Source organism: Triturus cristatus, chromosome 10 (assembly GCF_964204655.1).
Source record: "Triturus cristatus chromosome 10, aTriCri1.1, whole genome shotgun sequence".
Lineage (NCBI taxonomy): Eukaryota > Metazoa > Chordata > Amphibia > Caudata > Salamandridae > Triturus > Triturus cristatus.
In genome coordinates, this window is record NC_140593.1 from 1,055,625,514 (window position 1) to 1,055,644,925 (window position 19,412).

Sequence of the window (19,412 nt, forward strand, 5' to 3'; positions counted from 1 at the left end):
TGTCCGTCACCACCCCCTTTTGTAAAAAATGGGAACAGGCTGGGATTATAGTATTGGCAGACCTATATTCTAATGCGGAAAGAAAGTCTTTTTTTGAATTAGTTCAAGGATTTGGCATACATAAAAACTCATGTTCTAAATATCTACAAATTCAGAATCGAATTAAAGGGCTCCCTACAGGCCTTATCAGTATGGATTCGTTTCCTATGCTAAAAACTATGAAAAATAAAGGATTTTTATTAAGAATTAATGGCAAAGATACCGGATGATATTGGGCAAATAGAATCTAGGTGGCCTCCAAGCTTGAGGATGAGGAGGTAGATATAGATATGGTATTAGAGATTGGGACCAAAGTACTTATGTCAGCCAATCTTAAAGCCCAGCAATATAAAACTATATGTAATCTTTATTATACGCTGGCCAAATTATTTGGGTGGGGGAAGAGGCAAACGGACAAATGTCCGAGATGTCAGAAGGGCCCGGCAGATAGCATACATATGTTTTATACCTGTGAAAAGCTGAACTTGATAAAAGAGGGTATTGAAAAATTCTGTCTCCAGAAACTAAGTAAAGAGATTAAAATTACCTGAACATTGATGCTTTTAGGCTTTGGTGCTCGATTAAATTTAATTCTGAGGGAGAGGGATTTTGTGTTTTTAACAATGGCGATAGCACGCTTACTGATTGCCACGGTATGGAAGGACACTGAGCCACCTATATATTCTCAATGGCCCTATAGGCTATTATATCTAGGCCGACAAGAAATTGCTTTATATAGGTGCAAAGGGGTAAGGGCCAGGAAGTAAGGCGAGAATATATGGGAACCTCTTAAAACATGGATGGAAAAAAAGGAGCGGCAGGGGATTGGGTAGATATGTATAACTATAGAAGAAATAGGATTTGGATATTTAGTACAATTATGTATACATATGGATATTGCAAAGAGTATCATGCTATTCTGGCCAGTATGAAATTTGGAAAAATGCTAACTGTATGTAAAGAATGTGATAAGATGATATCCCTGATTTCAATAAAAAAAAAGAAAATTAAAAAAGAGAGGCAAATTTGTAACTTTTGATACAGTGTAGCACTTTAACCAAAGTTTCTTTCCTGCATCAATAGGAGAGACTAGAACAGCACCATATCTACTAAGGTGCACATTTGGCTGCCTTCACCAATGCAGACAATCATGCACTTTAGTGCATGGGTGTCCATGTGTGAGTGTGATGTTAAGCATAGGTTTTTGCTGTGGAAGGGCACTCTTCTGTACTGAAACTATGCTTTAACCTATTGTTTAATATGTTTACCACTGTATGCATGCTGTATAGTGCTGTACATGTGTAAAGTTTCAAAAGATTAGAAAAAAGAAAGCTTAACTCATTCTTTATACTTGCCTCGAGGAGATGTAATTTTTAGCACAATGTCCTATCAACCTTTTATTTAGTAAATAAGGCTTTGCATCAAAAACCATGGATGGCTGTATAAGAATTGGAGGTGGGCGAGCCACTGAAAGTTTGCGCCAGGCACGAGCTTGAGGCCTAGCTCTTGCTCAGCTCCAGGTCTTTCTGGAACCTCGGGCCCATAACAAGCCGAGCTTTCACTTCTGCCTGCCTCCCGCCCCTGACCCAGGATGCAGTGTTACGGTCAGAGCTGCCGACTGGGGAACTGGGGAATCAGGTTCCAGTCTCAGTGTCCGCTCAACATCATGTGATTCTGGGCCATTCACTTGATCTCCCCATGAAAAAAAACAATGCATGTGATCTAGTGTAATGTAACTGGTGCTCCAGTACCTTTGGGTCAAGTTTGAGCTATATTTTGAAAACTGTTTGCAATGCACTAAGAGGTAAAAATAAAGCCTTAACATAAGGAAAAAGAAACAGATACCCATTTACTGGATGATTTGTACAAAGTGAGAAAACCGGAATAAATCGTGGCTTTCCTGCTAGAATAGTGTGATCTTAGGCACATATTTTATTTCACCAAAACTCTTTTTCCTTCATTTTCAATGTTCAAATATGTGAATTCAGACTACCAAGGGTAGGAAACTAACACTTTTAACAAGTATTTCTCAGTGGAGTGGTATAATGCACCCTGTCAATGTTAAAGCTTTCACATCTTAAAGAAATGCACAATTTTTGACGAGATGTTTGTTGTATGATTTACATAGCAAATATTTTCAGAGCTCAGTCCCTCACTCGTCACATAGTGGGGTGGGGTCAGAGAGACTGCTGAACCCACCTCACTCTGTGACGAAGTGTCACTGGTTGACAGTGGGCCCTGGGCGCTTCATGGCTTAAAACTGAAGCGCCCAGGTCTGAGGCAATAAATGATATGCCCCCTTATCATGATGGGGAGGGCTTTGAGGCACTTTTGCCGAGCTGAGGACGTACAGCCCACAGGGCTGTGAAATCCACAACCTGGCAAAGTTCAGCTCAGCAGCCAGGAACCTGCACATTCAGCACATGTACAGCTCCTGACTGCCTGACCCTGAACAAGAAGAGGGTCTGTCAGGCTGACCATTGCTTAGCATGACAGACATTCTTCTTCCCAGGGGCAAATGTGGGGGTGGGGAGCGGGGGGTCCCTCAGCCTGTACGGCCGGGCCCTTGCTGCCTTCAGTCTTTCTGCACATTTTCCGGCAGTCTACTTTATACTGTGTGCAGCCTGTAATACATTTTTAGATTGCCCTACATACACAGTGCTTTCACTCCCAGGCTGGGACTGCATAGGTCTATAAACACACAAGTCACTAGCCCCCAGTGCATCAACTGGTAATACATACTGATATCTAATGTAATTATATGAACCTAGAGGTGGCTGGACCACTGAAAGCTCCAGCAGGCTGGATCCTGAAGCCCGACCCTGACATAAATTGGGGTCCCGTTGGAAGCCGAGCTTTCAAGTGGCTTCTGCCTGCCACCCTCCCTCTACCCTCATGCGCAAAAAGGTAAAAGCAAAACATTAACATTTGAAGTAAAAAGGTCAGGCAAATGAATACACATTTAGTGGCTAATTTGTAAAAAGTGAAAGCAGAAAACTTGGATTAATCATGGCTTTCCCACTTAACCAAATTGTGTGATCTTAGGTAAATATTTTATTTTACCCATCTTCCTTTTTCATCACTATTGCATATGAAAACACCTTCAAATACATGAGCTCAGAGTACCTATTGTGTTTAATTTAATAGACTATAATGTTGTTCTATTTAGAAGAATGTGGGCTGACAACTGTCAGGACAGGAACAGTTCTAAGTTCATGTTTAAAAACTATCACTTTTTATAACTACTTCTCAGTGCAGTACTATAATGTGACGTATTAAAAACAAAACCTCTACATGTTAAAGAAAGAAACTTTTTTTAATGTTATATTTTAAGTGATGTTTGGTGTACATTTTCAGGGCTCAGCTCGTGCATAAGCTCTAAGGGGCACATGCATCAGGCATTATTGCCTTCGCAAACCGTTTGGAAATGCAAAAAATACTTTTGAGATGCAGCAAACCCTAATTTGCGATTCAGTAACCTGTTACCGAATCGCAAAATGGGTTTGCATTCGGTATTTGGAAGGGGCGGGCGTCCCTTCCAAATATCGAATCCTAACGGTATGCATGAATGTTTTTTACCGTGAATGCAGTCGCAAAACATTTGCATATTACCACCTACTTCCAATTAGGTGGGGACCCATTCACAAATGGGACCCCTTCCCCTTTGTGAATGATTGTAAAATCATTTTTACGAGCAGGCAGTGGTCCCACGGATCACTGCCTGGTCATAAAAAATGAAAAGTTAACTTTTCATTTTACTTTTTGTAAAGCATCTAATTTTCCTTTAAGGAAAACGGGCTGCTTTACAAAAAAATAGATTGCCTATTTAAAAGCAATCCCAGACATGGTAGTCTGCTGACCTCAGCAGGCCACCATCCCTGTGATGGCGTAGATTCCTAATGGCGCGCAATTTGCGACCTACCTCATTATTATGCATGAAGTAGGTCTATTTGCGACCCATTAAGGATCGTTAATGACAATGAAAACAGTTTCATACATTAGGATCAGTGATTACCTAATTGCGATTCAGAGAAAATTGCAATTAGGTAATCGCTACTTGTAATGATGATACATGTGGCCCTTCGAGTTGGGCCAGACCTTTGGCTTGGCTGACTTGGCTCGCCCGGTTAATTTGTTGGCTCGCCGACCTCTATATTAACCAACTGAGCTTTACTCTCAGAATAATGGATTTTCCACAGATTAGGGACAACCAAATTATGTGACCGCATTGACTAAATTATGCAGCAGTAAAAAGCAAATTATGCTGCATAATGTGACACTTTTTGTGATTGCATTACTTCATTATATTGACAATTTTACAGATCCTAACACTGTATGAGCAAAGGTTTCAGCTCATTAATACCTAAAGTGTGCATATATGTTGTATGTGGTGATCAGAGTTGCCGTTCTACCATGTGGTTTTGCTGCTCTTATGCATAAATTTGAGGTGAAAAGAAGAGATAAGTTGCTCTTGGCTAATTCTAATGTACGGATGGATAGAAGTGTGTGAGTGCCTTGTGGCCTATGTTTGTTATGAGATGAAGGGTATCGACCTTCAGAGGAGCAAATACAGTGTTTCATGCTGTTAAACATTTACCCAATCACCCTCAAAACAGCTTCTGTAGAAGGAAAACGCAACACAACAGTGCCTACAGCACCCACAATACACTCTGCTAAATGCAACAATTACCTGGAATATGAGCAGATGGATATGGAGGGCTAGGCCATTAAACAAATTCATTTATGGAACATGATGACAGAATATAACTTTTTTCATTAAAGATTCTGTTTAAATGGTGTCTTATGTTATGAATGGTTTCAAGGCCCAAAGAAATTTTAAAAAGTCATTAACATTTATATTCTGTCATAAATGTTTATGTTACAGCTCCTTGGGGCTCACAAGGGATAGGAAACCGCTATAGAAATGCTGATATAATAATACAATGTAACTGTCTTGCTAATTTATATTTTAAAGGAAACTTGCATAACCTCACCTTTGTAGTAACGGGTGTGACAAGGTACTACTGCAGTGTATTTGTCAACGGGGAGAGATTTGCTAACGGGGCCATTCATCCCTGTTTATCTGTCTCCGCTAATCCTGTGGCACCTTACAGGTGGGCTGAAGAGAGCACGAGACTGGCGGGGGCACAAGAAGCAATTGAAACAAGCATTGGCATAGCCAATAGGTCTCGCCTTTGGGACCTTATAAGTGTTTAGCCATGCAACAGTTGCATAACTAAATACTTATAAGGTCCCAAAAGCAAGACCTATTGGCTATGCAAAGCGGCCCTGCGGCCGCGAAAGTGAAAGTGATCGCAATCACGATCAAACATCAAAGCGACCGTGCGGTCGCGAAAGTGAAAGTAATTGCGGTAAAGCGCGGCGCGCGCCCGCGCACATGCACTGTAGCTCTAGGCTGGCCTGGTAGCACTTTTTGGAGCCCTCTCAATAAGTCTCGCCAGACCAGCGCATGCGCTGGGTCTGGCGAGACCTAAAAAACACAGTCTCCTTTGCTTTTAAAAGGCCTTTGAATGGCCTGTGAAGTACTAAAGTCCAGCACACATGCTCGATAAGAATCCTCTGTCTCCTGAAAGCTGCAGCAGCCCCGGCTACAGCATGGGAGTTAAGTGGGGTGGGGGATCTAAGGCACTTTTAGTGCAATGTGCGTTGCGTGCTTGCATTCTGGAAAAGAGACATGCAGACTTTAAGCCAGCAGGCTGTTTAAACTTAATTAGTTTTTCATTCCCCATGCTTTTGATACATTGAAAAACGAATGAACTTTAAACATGGGCTGCTGTATTGGCATCTCTTTTTAAACTGCAGGGAAATGGAGAGGTCTGAAGCATATGTAGCATATCTAGTTCACAATATATATAATAATTTCTATTGCAGTCATCATAAGAAATTAAATATCAATAGTTACAAGGCTTCAAAACAAGAGTTGCCATATCATTCAGGGAGGCGGCACAGTGTTTTGAGCATTTCACGCGTGCCAATCGAAACAAAGTGCGATAAACGATGAATGTGAAGAAAGAAAATGCAAAAGTGGGCCGGTCAACTGTACGTAACACTGTGGGTCAGCAGCAGGATGGTGGGCGTTTATTCCATTTGCAACAATTCTTCTAATATTAAGGGTCCATATTTACAGCTGCTATTTAGCACATTTAGCTAGGATATATCCTGTAAGGATATGATCCTGTCAACAAGAATTACTGTTGCTTAATGAGTTTTAAACTGCGATTTTGCAATCCAGCACATGTGAAAATCATTTAGCTTCCTGTTGCTCTCTGTACCTTTTGTCCTGAACTTACTAGCTTAATAAATACCACCTAAAGATACCCTGAAGTTGAATCCTCGTTTGATTGCAACACTTCCCCAGGTTAGACTTCCTTGTTGTAATTTGCTTGGACTTCTGTGTGAGATCTGATGACCTATGACCTCAAAACCCACTAACAGATAAAATTTGGGGTTCACTTTAATACCCAACATCAAATAACCAACTACCACAGCCTCACGTCCCCCATAAAAACAACTACATTTTCTACTCTAAACGCCCCTCCAAATGGAAGAGCAATTTCCTACGCCCTCTCCCAATCACTAAATCAATCAATTTTCCCTACGGCTACAAACTCTCTACTACTCCCTCCCCCACCTTCCACAGCGAAACTGACATCTCCATCTTCAAAACTGGAAATATCCTCATTCAAGCCTCCGAACACCACCTCAATATGTTTGAACATCATTTCAGCACTCTGTCCCACCAACTGTCCTCAACTACTCCGTCCCCTCTCCCCCAACCCACTCCTAACCCTCCTCCTTCCCCCTAAGCTCCCCTCCCATCCCGTCCCATTACACCCCCTTCTGACCCTGCCCCCCGCTCCCTGAATTTATCCCCTGACCCTAATGCTAACACTGCCTCTCCATTAACCCCGTACACCCATTCTACTCTCCTTATCACGTCCCCTATCCGTTAAATGTCCCATCTCTCTCCATGACTGTCCCTCCTGCACACTGCCAGGTCTCTCCTCTTTCCACCCCCCAGGCTTACCACACTACCACCGCTGCAGTGCTCCACTTGCCATCCCCTAGTCCTCTCACCCTCTCCGAACAACGGACCTCCACTCCAGATCAACTCTGAACTCTCCCACCCACCCCCTCTACCCCACCTACCCCCGTAAATAGCCAGTCCATCCCCACTCCCCCCCACCGTCTGCCGGAACCTGCCATCCCACAGGCCTCCCACCCTCTCCGAACAACAGTCCTCCACCCCCAATCAAATCCGAACTCGCCCACCACTCTCTCACCCTATCCGAACAACGGTCCTCCACCCCGGACCAACTCCGAACTCTCCCACCCACCCCCCACCCAAACTACCTCCTTAAATATCCAGTCCATCCCCACTGTCTACCGGAACCTGCCATCCCACAGGCCTCCCACCCTCCTCGAGCAACAGTTCTTCACACCCGATCAACTCCGAACTGGCGCACCCCCCGCCCCTACTACCTCTAGAACTACCCAGTCCTCCCCCACTCCCCTTCCCCCTCCGACAGCCGGAACCCCCTTCCATCCCCCCACAGACCTCCCTCTCGCCCACAGCTACAACACCTCTCTCGCCACCCGCCACACTTATCACCCTTCCCAAACGCTAGACCACCCCCGATCAACCCCAAACTCGCCCTCCCACACCCTGCCCCTACTACCTCTAGAACTACCCAGTCCTCCCCCACTCCTCTTCCCCCTCCAATGGCCGGAACTCCCCTCCCACCCCCCCACAGACCTCCCTCTCGTCCTCAGCTACAACACTTCTCTCGCCCTCCTCCACACTTATTATCCTCTACGAACGCTAGACCTCCTCCTCCAACCAACTTAGATCATAGCTCACCCTCCTCCTCTGCCTCTAATTCGCACCACCTCTCTCTTTTAACCCAGACACTTTGCAACATTGATAACAACATTTCCTACTTCCTATCCGAATTTGTCCAACTTAGAGAGGATTTCACTAACTTCAAATCCTCTAAACCGATAACCCGCCCCTCTCGGCCCACTTCGCTACGCACTGGCCCCCCAAAACTCATTAATCCTAAAATCTGGAAAACCACACCATTTCACAATCGCTCTCAGAGACCTCTTCGCACCTTAAATGACTACTCCACCTCTAACTTCCCCGACATCTGCAATTCCTACCCTCCTAAGACCCCATACAAGGGTGCAGCCTTTCCTCATTCTAACATCCCTGTTATCATTGGGACCAGAACTCTCTCCTCGCCTTGCTTGCCCAGACCACCCCAGCAAATTACCGCCATTCACTCGTGCCCCCCTCCCCCCCCCCCCCCCATAACTAACCCTAAGGCCCTGGCATGCAGGCTTGTGAACTGCTGCTCAGCGGTTTGGCATGCAACTGAAATTTCCGAAATCATCCTTGGTGAAGATATAGATGTCGCCTTCCTAACAGAAACTTGGCTCAACGATCATTCAACACCCATCCTCGACTTACTCTCCCCAACCCAGTCTAAAGTGGCTTCTCTTGACGCCATCATTGCTAACAGTAATCTGGCATCCCTTTCCAACATCATCCCTATCGACTGGTCTTATCACCACCTCATATTGTTCTTCATCTCACCATTAGCCCAGCCTGCCCCTACTAAAAGCAACAAAACCACAATATTATCCAGAAACCTTAATCGTATCCCTCCCAGGTGTACTAGAGGCCAAACTCCATGCACAACTCAGTCGCGCAACCCCCTCTCTCAAAGCAAACGAACTCACTGAGCATTACAATAAAACTGTCTCCGAGGTTCTAGATCAACTTGCGCCACCCAAACCAAAAACTCTTAAAAATATCCCTGCCAAATTGTGGTTTAACTCAGACCTCAACAAAGAAAAACGAGTTCTTAGACTGACCGAAAGAAACTGGAGACAACACTCTTCCCCCTCCAATCTTGTCCTCCTTCGAACCGCTAGATCCGTGTACAAGAAGCACATCTTCTCTGAAAAGGCTTCCTTCTTCCGAACACAGCTCTCCCGGGCCAAAAATAGACCCAGAGAATTGTTCAACATTATTAGAAATCAAACCTCCCCCGTCCCTTCCCCCAACATGTCTGCCACCACAAGCAAATGCGAAGAAATAGCTAACTTTTTCTCTGAAAAAATTGCCAAAATTGACCAATCCTTCACTCTAACTCAAATCCCCCGACCCCCTCTGTCCCCCGATACTATTTCAACACCCTCCCTTCTGCTCACACCCCCTGTGTCCTCCCCACACCCACTATCCTCAACCCCTCCTGAATTTCCCCCTGACAACACTCAGCTCAAAAACAACGCCTCCTGGCTGAATTTTCACTCCGTCTCTGAACTTGAAGTCTTTAACATCCTGTCCAAATTAAAACCATCCTCTCACACTAAAGACCCTCTCCCTTCCTCCCTCGTCCATGACCTAAAGCACGTCATTGTCCCGTTTTGGACCAATATCATCAACTCCTCCCTTTCCTCAGGGTGCGTCCCGGCCTCCCTCCAACTTGGACAAATCACGCCCATTCCAAAAAACCCTAAGGCCTTCCCGAACGACCCCAACAACCTCCGCCCCATCTCAAACCTCCCCATACTCTCTAAAGCCCTTGAAAAATGTGCCCTTCAGCAACTGGATAAACACATTGACACTTACAACCTACTCGACCCTCTTCAATCCGGCTTCCGCAAAGGCTGCAGCACTGAAACTGCATTGCTTAATATGGTTGATGACATCCACCTTGCCCTAGACAATGGCGAGACCTGCCTACTCATTCTCCTTGACCTCTCTGCGGCATTTGACACAGTTAACCAATCAACCTTACTCTCTACACTTAAATCTCGGTTTGACCTTAATGGCACCGTCCTCAACTGGTTCAACTCCTATTTCCAACACAGAACCCAACAAGTAAAAATCCCAAACTGCCTATCTAGCCCCACTCCGGTCTCCCTCGGTGTCCCCCAAGGATCCATCCTCTCTCCTGCTCTCTTCAACCTATTCATGGAGCCCCTTACCCTCATTCTCAAACAAGCCGGTATTAACTATCACCTATATGCGGATGACACCCAACTGTACTATGAAATTAAATCCCACTCTGATGTACTGCACCTTAACACTGCCCTGAACAATATCCAAACCTGGTTCTATACCAATCACCTCAAACGCAATCCTAATAAAACCGAAATCATTTTTTTTCTCTCCCAAAAACAACCCTCTCCCCATCCAAACATGGATCTCTGACCGTAATGCCCTAAACTGTCCACGCTCCCTCTTCGAATCAGTAAAATCCCTCTGCATCAGCTTCGACAGTAAATTTACGCTCAACTCCCATATAAAAAACTCTGCAAAAGGAGCACTTTTTACGCTCCAACATCTCAAAAAAATCAAACCCTTCATTCCAGTGGAAGATTTCAAATCAGTTGTACAATCCCTAGTCCTCTCGAAAATCGACTATGGTAATGCCCTTCTCTCCGGCTCTCCCAAAGTTCACCTGGCCCCCCTCAAATCTGTTCTAAATCTAGCGGCGAGGCTTACAACTGACTGCAAATGTTCTGACCACATCTCTCCTGCTTTTAAATCCCTTAAATGGCTTCCTATTGAAGGCAGATCCGCCTATAAATTATCCTGCATCACGCACAAAGCCCTCGATCAAAAGACCCCGCTCTACATTACAAACAAACTCAAAAAAGCGGGCAGTGCCCGACCAATGAGAAGCTATAACTCTCTCCTCCACGTCCCCCCTCTGCTAAAAAAGAAAGCCGCACAATCTCGCTCCTTCTCTGGTAAGGCCCCCAGCATCTGGGATGCCCTCCCTAAAGACCTACGACTTAACCCTTCATACGCCAGTTTCAAAAATAACCTTAAAATGCACCTGCTCCACAAATATTGGGGTCCATAATCATTCTATTTCCATTCATGCCGCACATCTCTTCCTTTTGAATCTCCTACCTTCCCCCCCTCTCTCCCACCTCTCCTGTACTCTACCCACACCTACTCACCTCCTACCGTACACATCCCGAAGGCAGCACCTCTCACCCGCCCCTGCGAATTGAGCAATGGGCAGTATAGCTGCAATAATATGGATTTACCATAAGAGAAGAGCCCAGAAGACTTCCTGTTATGCCACCCACTACACTGGGAGGTGATTTGAACGACCAGGATCCAGAAGCGGCAGACTACATATTGATGGTGAGTGATAGCTCGTGTCCCAAAGATGACGAGGGCCACCAAAAGACCATCACCCCCTCTCCAGGGAGAAGCGTGGGGGACATTCTTATGTCATATGAACCAGTGGATGGCGACAGACAGGGAACGGCTGTTGCAGCTGTTGATAGTGGGGGATGACTGCTAATGAGGGGCCATTGGATCGTAATACCGGAAGCACTGCACCAGACAGTAGTGGACTTGGCACTCGAAAGCCACCAAGAAGCTGCTAAGACCAAAGCACACCTGAAAAAGAAAATATGGTTCCTGAACTCGACACCATGGTCCACAACATAGTGAAGTGCTGGCTAGCATGCCAGCTGGTCGATGGACACATTGCGCCATCACCGCTAGCCACCAGGAAGCCCTGTGAAGCACTGTGGACAAAGGTCGGTTTGAACTTTGGGAATTTCTTGGACGGACACATAACCTAGTCACAATGGATGGGTTCTACAAATACCCAGTGGTGGAAATAATTGAGTCTACGGCATTCAGCAAATTGTGACTTGTGCTTGAAAGGATCTTTGTCACACTTGGCCTCCCAGAGAAGGTACAGACAGACAATGAATGGGCCCTCATTCCAAGGGGGTGAATTCCGATAGTTCCTTGAATACCTGGGAATCAAGCCCCGGAGAGTCGCCCCTCAGTGTCCACAAGTCAACAGGGATGTAAATTAACATAAGTATTTGTAAAGAGCACATATCACCCAAGGGTATCAAGGCACTGAATAACAGATGTTTATTGTTACCCAACTCAATGGTACTCATTTTATCGACCTCAGAAGGATGAAAGGCTGAGTGGACCCACCGGGATTTGAACCTGTGACCATGAGGTCGAACACAGGCCCCTATAGTGGACGCACTAGTCCACTAAGCCACCTGACCCGGCAACTCGGAATGCTTTATGCGGGCGCTCAACAGACGAAGCACATAGCCATAGATGAAGGATCAAGTCCAGAGATAAGCCTACAACGGTTCCTGCAGGCATAAAGGAGTACATCACACTGTACCACTAAATGCTTTTCGTAGGCGATGATGCTAGGGAACTCAGGCTGGGACACTATCCGAATGAGCTCAGGCTGGAAAGCCTCTACATACGACCCTGAAGATACTCAAAGCAGAAGGAGAAGAATGACAAAGGCAGCCAGCGATGGAGAGCCAAGACATCAAACTTAAAGCCAAGGGACCGCATCCTTGTACTGGATTGGCATTAAGGATGGAAGTTCTGCACGCCATGCGAGTGTAGGCTGTGGACAGTCACCACTGCAGACAACACCCTAGTAGTGTCCAGCCAAGGCACGGAAATGGCGACTAGGAATGTGTCATGGTTTTAGAGAGTGAAAACCAGGTTCAGGGACAGGTGGGACAGAGATGGTGAAATAGACACCTTGGAGGGCTATGAAGGTGGAGACAGAGAAGAGCAAAGGTCCACGACAACAAATCAAGCCCCCACCAAGTGATGCCCAACACCACGTAGTCTGCAAATACCAGCTAACCTCCACTAGGTCCACTGGTGGTTAAAGAAGCTACACTAATCTGATACAGCGCTTTTATGCCGAGCTGAGAGGATACGGGAGGGCTTCAGTGGGATTCTGTTGCTGCTAGTTACTGACCAAGGGTCTTTTATCGCCTGTGGGTGTTATATTTTAAAGCTTGTAACATATTTTAAAAACGCTTTTTAAACTGTTCTAATCTTACCTTCACATTTCCGCATACCCGCACCTAAATCGAGTCGATCACCTTGCCGTTTGAGCGGGGCTCTCTCCTTTCCTTGCCTCTTTGAGCGCCATCTTGGGGGGCAGCAGAGACACTTTTCAGGCGCCATATTGGTGAGCACTCTAGTGCTCAAGAATACGACGGACGCCTATTTTAGGCAGGAAATGCAAGCGCGCCGGCACTAATCTGATACAGCGCTTTTATGCCGAGCTGAGAGGATACGGGAGGGCTTCAGTGGGATTCTGTTGCTGCTAGTTACTGACCAAGGGTCTTTTATCGCCTGTGGGTGTTATATTTTAAAGCTTGTAACATATTTTAAAAACGCTTTTTAAACTGTTCTAATCTTACCTTCACATTTCCGCATACCCGCACCTAAATCGAGTCGATCACCTTGCCGTTTGAGCGGGGCTCTCTCCTTTCCTTGCCTCTTTGAGCGCCATCTTGGGGGGCAGCAGAGACACTTTTCAGGCGCCATATTGGTGAGCACTCTAGTGCTCAGGAATACGACGGACGGCTATTTTAGGCAGGAAATGCAAGCGCGCCGGCACTAATCTGATACAGCGCTTTTATGCCGAGCTGAGAGGATACGGGAGGGCTTCAGTGGGATTCTGTTGCTGCTAGTTACTGACCAAGGGTCTTTTATCGCCTGTGGGTGTTATATTTTAAAGCTTGTAACATATTTTAAAAACGCTTTTTAAACTGTTCTAATCTTACCTTCACATTTCCGCATACCCGCACCTAAATCGAGTCGATCACCTTGCCGTTTGAGCGGGGCTCTCTCCTTTCCTTGCCTCTTTGAGCGCCATCTTGGGGGGCAGCAGAGACACTTTTCAGGCGCCATATTGGTGAGCACTCTAGTGCTCAGGAATACGACGGACGCCTATTTTAGGCAGGAAATGCAAGCGCGCCGGCACTAATCTGATACAGCGCTTTTATGCCGAGCTGAGAGGATACGGGAGGGCTTCAGTGGGATTCAGTTGCTGCTAGTTACTGACCAAGGGTCTTTTATCGCCTGTGGGTGTTATATTTTAAAGCTTGTAACATATTTTAAAAACGCTTTTTAAACTGTTCTAATCTTACCTTCACATTTCCGCATACCCGCACCTAAATCGAGTCGATCACCTTGCCGTTTGAGCGGGGCTCTCTCCTTTCCTTGCCTCTTTGAGCGCCATCTTGGGGGGCAGCAGAGACACTTTTCAGGCGCCATATTGGTGAGCACTCTAGTGCTCAGGAATACGACGGACGCCTATTTTAGGCAGGAAATGCAAGCGCGCCGGCACTAATCTGATACAGCGCTTTTATGCCGAGCTGAGAGGATACGGGAGGGCTTCAGTGGGATTCTGTTGCTGCTAGTTACTGACCAAGGGTCTTTTATCGCCTGTGGGTGTTATATTTTAAAGCTTGTAACATATTTTAAAAACGCTTTTTAAACTGTTCTAATCTTACCTTCACATTTCCGCATACCCGCACCTAAATCGAGTCGATCACCTTGCCGTTTGAGCGGGGCTCTCTCCTTTCCTTGCCTCTTTGAGCGCCATCTTGGGGGGCAGCAGAGACACTTTTCAGGCGCCATATTGGTGAGCACTCTAGTGCTCAGGAATACGACGGACGGCTATTTTAGGCAGGAAATGCAAGCGCGCCGGCACTAATCTGATACAGCGCTTTTATGCCGAGCTGAGAGGATACGGGAGGGCTTCAGTGGGATTCTGTTGCTGCTAGTTACTGACCAAGGGTCTTTTATCGCCTGTGGGTGTTATATTTTAAAGCTTGTAACATATTTTAAAAACGCTTTTTAAACTGTTCTAATCTTACCTTCACATTTCCGCATACCCGCACCTAAATCGAGTCGATCACCTTGCCGTTTGAGCGGGGCTCTCTCCTTTCCTTGCCTCTTTGAGCGCCATCTTGGGGAGCAGCAGAGACACTTTTCAGGCGCCATATTGGTGAGCACTCTAGTGCTCAGGAATACGACGGACGCCTATTTTAGGCAGGAAATGCAAGCGCGCAGCGCGCGCGCCGTAGGCGCGCCGGAGGCGCGCCAGAGGCAAGCCCGTCTGCGCCCGTCCGCGCTCCGGATGTGCTCGGTGAGGTACATGATGCCCGATTACCCAGCGAGGTACGTCGCATTTTTACAAGAGAACAGCTTTTGGATATAGGCAACAGTTTAGGTACCACTGTTGAACCTGAGCCTGCACACATTGGTCCCACTGTGGGTAAAAGGGGCACTACAACGCCCAGTAGCCTAATCTGCGGGCTGATTAATTGTAGGTCATTGGTAAAACACCACACGGAAATTGCTCTGCTGATTGACAATATGAAGCTTGATGCCCTGTTCCTCACGGAAACATGGATCAGGGCAGAATCGATAGTAGAGATAGGCCTCGCCTGCCCTGAAGGCTTCAAAATCTTACATAACCCAAGGAAAGGAGGCAGAGGGGGAGGGGTGGGGGTGATATTTAGGGAAGAACTTAAATTCACCCTTTTACAGGTGGACGAGGTAGACGGCATTGAACTGATGGGATTCTCGCTGCAGGAAGCCAAGGGTAATCTCTTTTCAGGTTTGATCTGCTATCGTCCTCCAGGGAGTACCACTATGTATCAGTCCTTCTTGGATACCATTACCAACCTATCCCTAACTCACTCCAATCTAATCATTCTGGGCGACTTCAACTTGTGGGAGAATGCAAATATGGGTAGCTATTTGAGAGATTTGAAATGTACTTGCACCAACTTTAATCTCCAACAATTAGTTACCTCCCCGACCCATCAGGGAGGGCACATTCTCGATCTCCTGTTTGCAAATGAGCTGAAAGCTGAAATACTAAACATTGTTCCTCAAAATTGGACAGATCATTACCTAATTCATTTTAAAATGCTGCTAGCTGGCCGGCGGGACCAAGTTAAAACCTCTGCGACTTCTCGAAGAGGTAGGAATTGGGCTCAGTTGGCCAGGACCGATGCCCTCCTGATACCTCCTATAGGGAACCCCTTCCGTGCATCTAGCACGGTGGAGGAAAACTATGCTATTTATCAGGAGTTCATTACGGATGCTCTGGATCAATTAATCCCTCTGAAGAATATAAAAACCAGAAATAAAACTTCTGCGCCCTGGTACAATGAGGAATTGAAACAGCTACGCCTCCGGTGCAAGCAGGCAGAAAGGAAATGGAGGAAGGGGTACTTGGAGGAGGATAAGTTAGTGCTAAAGACGGCACAGACTAAGTACAAGACGCTTATTCTAGAAAGTAAAGCCACTTTCTACGCCAAAACTATTGCACAAGCAACAAATGGAACCAGAGAACTCTTTAAGATTGTTAGAGACCTCTCAGCTCCAACTTGCCTAGAAAACAAAGTGGAGGCTTCACAGAAGTTATGCGACGAGATCGCCACCCACTTTGAGGAAAAAGTGGCAAAGATCGTGGGCTCCTTCAAGGACAACGAAAATGCTACCCAGGATGGGTTAGAGGTAACTGAAGGGGTCCCGGGTCAGCAATGCACCTTGGATAGGTTTCCTACCCTTTCAGACCTTGTCTTCAATTCTACGGTGCAAAGCATATCCTCGGGCTCACCACTCGACCCCTTGCCCCAGAAGGTGTGGAGATCATATGGCCGCCTGACCTTCCCTTGGTTACAACAGATATGTAACCACTCTCTGGAAGAAGGTACAGTCCCAAAGGGCTGGAAGAAGGCGGTGGTGTCACCTCTGATCAAGAAGCCCTCTTTGGACCCGAATAACCCGGCCAACTTTCGGCCAATCTCCCTCCTTCCCTTCCCAATTAAAATTTTGGAAAGGGCTGTGAGCAGATCGCTTTCAGATTACTTGGAAGAGCATAACTTGTTGGATAGGGATCAGTTTGGTTTCCGACCCGGACATGGGACAGAGTCAGCCCTGACAACTATGATGGATAATCTACGGATGCGGGCGGACAACGGGAGCACAGCGGTTTTGGTGCTCCTGGATATGTCGGCCCCATTCGACACAGTGAGTCATCCAATTTTGCTCAGGAGACTGGAGGGCATCGGGATAAAGGGACGGGCACTGCAGTGGTTCCGTTCCTATCTGACAGGGAGACAGCAGATGGTAACCTTGGGACCATTTACATCTAGGACTTTTTCTATAGCCCATGGAGTACCGCAGGGCTCCAGTATCAGCCCCATTCTTTTTAACATTTACTTACAACCACTCTTCTCTATCATCAAAGCATTCGGGGTTGAATTGGTCAACTATGCTGATGACACGCAATTGGTATTCTCCATGGAGGGTAAACATGCTGTCCCCACGGAACGATTCCATGAGTGCATGCGGCTGACCACAGACTGGCTGCAGCGTAACTCTCTACAGTTCAATGGAGGAAAGACTGAGATACTGTACTACTCACCAGCAAGAGTACCTCTACTATCCCCGGTAGAATTCAGGCTTGCCCCAGAGGAAGATTCGTTGACCCCGACTAAGACAATACGCAACCTGGGGGTCCTTATAGATAACAACCTCCAAATGGAATCTCAGGCAGGCAAGACAGCCAGTGTGTGTTTTGGGCTACTGCGCTTGTTGCGCCAGATCTTACCGATTCTACCGAATGAGATGCGCTCCCTGGTCGTGAGCAGCACAGTGTTAAGTAGGATGGACTACTGTAACTCCCTGTATCTGGGGGCCCCTCAATATATCATCCAGGGGCTGCAAAGAGTCCAATCAGCTGCAGCCAAATTAGTGTTAAACCGCAGACGTGCTTCATCCTCTACTCAGGCTCTGAGAGAGCTTCACTGGCTGCCAATCAAAGAACGGGTCCAATTTAAATCCCTCTGTTTGGTATATAGAGCAACACATGGGATGGGCCCAATACCCCTCCAGGAAAAATTCACCTGGTACCTCCCACAGAGACAGCTTCGCTCTTCCAGCGCTAACCTGTTGGTAGTTCCTAGATTCAAACGGTCTAGGATGGGCGGGCGGGCTTTCAGCGTAGCAGGAGCCTTGCTGTGGAATGAGCTACCACAGAAGATTAGACAACTTGACTCATTAACCGACTTCAGAAAGAGCCTTAAAACCTGGCTATTTCCGAAAGCCTAATCCCCCGTGTGTTTATCATCTCGAACCGGTAATAGCTGTGCTATATCAGAGCGCCAGGATACCCGTAGGGTCACAGTAGCGCTATACAAGAATTAATACAATACAATTAATACAATACAGCCTGAACAGGCCCCTGCCACGTCCTTGAGTAAGAGCTATGACATGCGGCCCAACCCTGCCCCTGTCAGAGACTGGAGTGAATAGTGACACTTTCAGTCGAATGTTGGATGGGAAGTAGTGAGCCACTCTGCTCAACATAAGAACCTGATGACGAGCAAGCAGTCCGGCAGCCGGGCAAGGCCGGTAGGTAATTTGCAGATTACATTTTATAAGTCTCCAAATAAACTATGTGTGTAAGTGGATGAAACAAAATCACAACCCTAAACTTCAGAAAGCAGCTTCTACTTCTACCAGTAGTGCCCAGAGGTCAAAGTGGGCAGGATCAGAGAGGCACGGCTTGCCCATACTTTTTTGATGTATGAAAAAAAGTTACTGTACCTTTAGTAAAAAGACAACCGTCCTGATACAGTTAATTCCCATACTTTAAATGCTTCCGCTGAAGTGTCATTCAGTGAATCACCTGTGCTGTGAAACTGAAGCCAGGCAGAATTCTAAACAAGTCTTCCTGCCAGGTTGCCTGCTTGCCTGAAAGAAATGCAAATGTCCCCAACGAGGTAAGTCTGCAACTGTAAAGAATAATCTGCAAAGTAAAGGATGCTTGGGAGCCGGTACTGGCTTAAATTGATTTAATCACTCAAAGCTTTGTGATAACAAAGATGCATTATTTTTGAATGGTAGTGCAAAGATTTAACAACTCAGCTGTGAAGTGCGTGCTTTTGATTGTAATTGCATTTATATCGCGTTTTCTACCCCCTGGAGGTGTTGATGGGACAGTAATGTAAAAATGGCATTACATACAGTCTGGGTATTACTAAAATCTATATTTTGAAAGCACTATTTTATCTTAAACTTTTTTATGTATTTTGGAGCAGTCTATCTTATACTGTGTGCAATGCAAGTTTAAAATAATAACTTACATATTCACAGTGCTTTCTGTCACACACTGTGACCTCCCAGCACTAGAAATACACACATCAGTATTCTCCTGTGCACCAACCAAGATTTGATTCTGTGACTCTCTGGTTACACACAGACATCTTCAGTACCTTAACTAATAAAGATTTCATAATGTACTACCGTGCATTTCCCACTGAGTAACAACCTATCGCTTAAGGGCTTGCAGCGACGTTACGACCTGGATTTTCACTACTATGGTTCCTTCGGAACTGGCACAAATCAACAAATACTTCACGGTGGTGCGGGACCACCTCAAAATAACTCAAGTGCAGCGGCCACCGCTGACAAACACAATGCACAGTGCACC

The 19,412-nt window shown here is 46.2% G+C and overlaps 1 protein-coding gene across 1 annotated transcript in view; it reads right to left on the reverse strand.

Annotated features, from left to right (window-relative positions):
• The window catches only part of LOC146796553 (cytochrome P450 3A29-like), a 204,348-nt gene that overhangs the window by 182,958 nt on the left and 1,978 nt on the right, over positions 1–19,412 (reverse strand). The gene's annotated exons all lie outside the window — the stretch shown is intronic.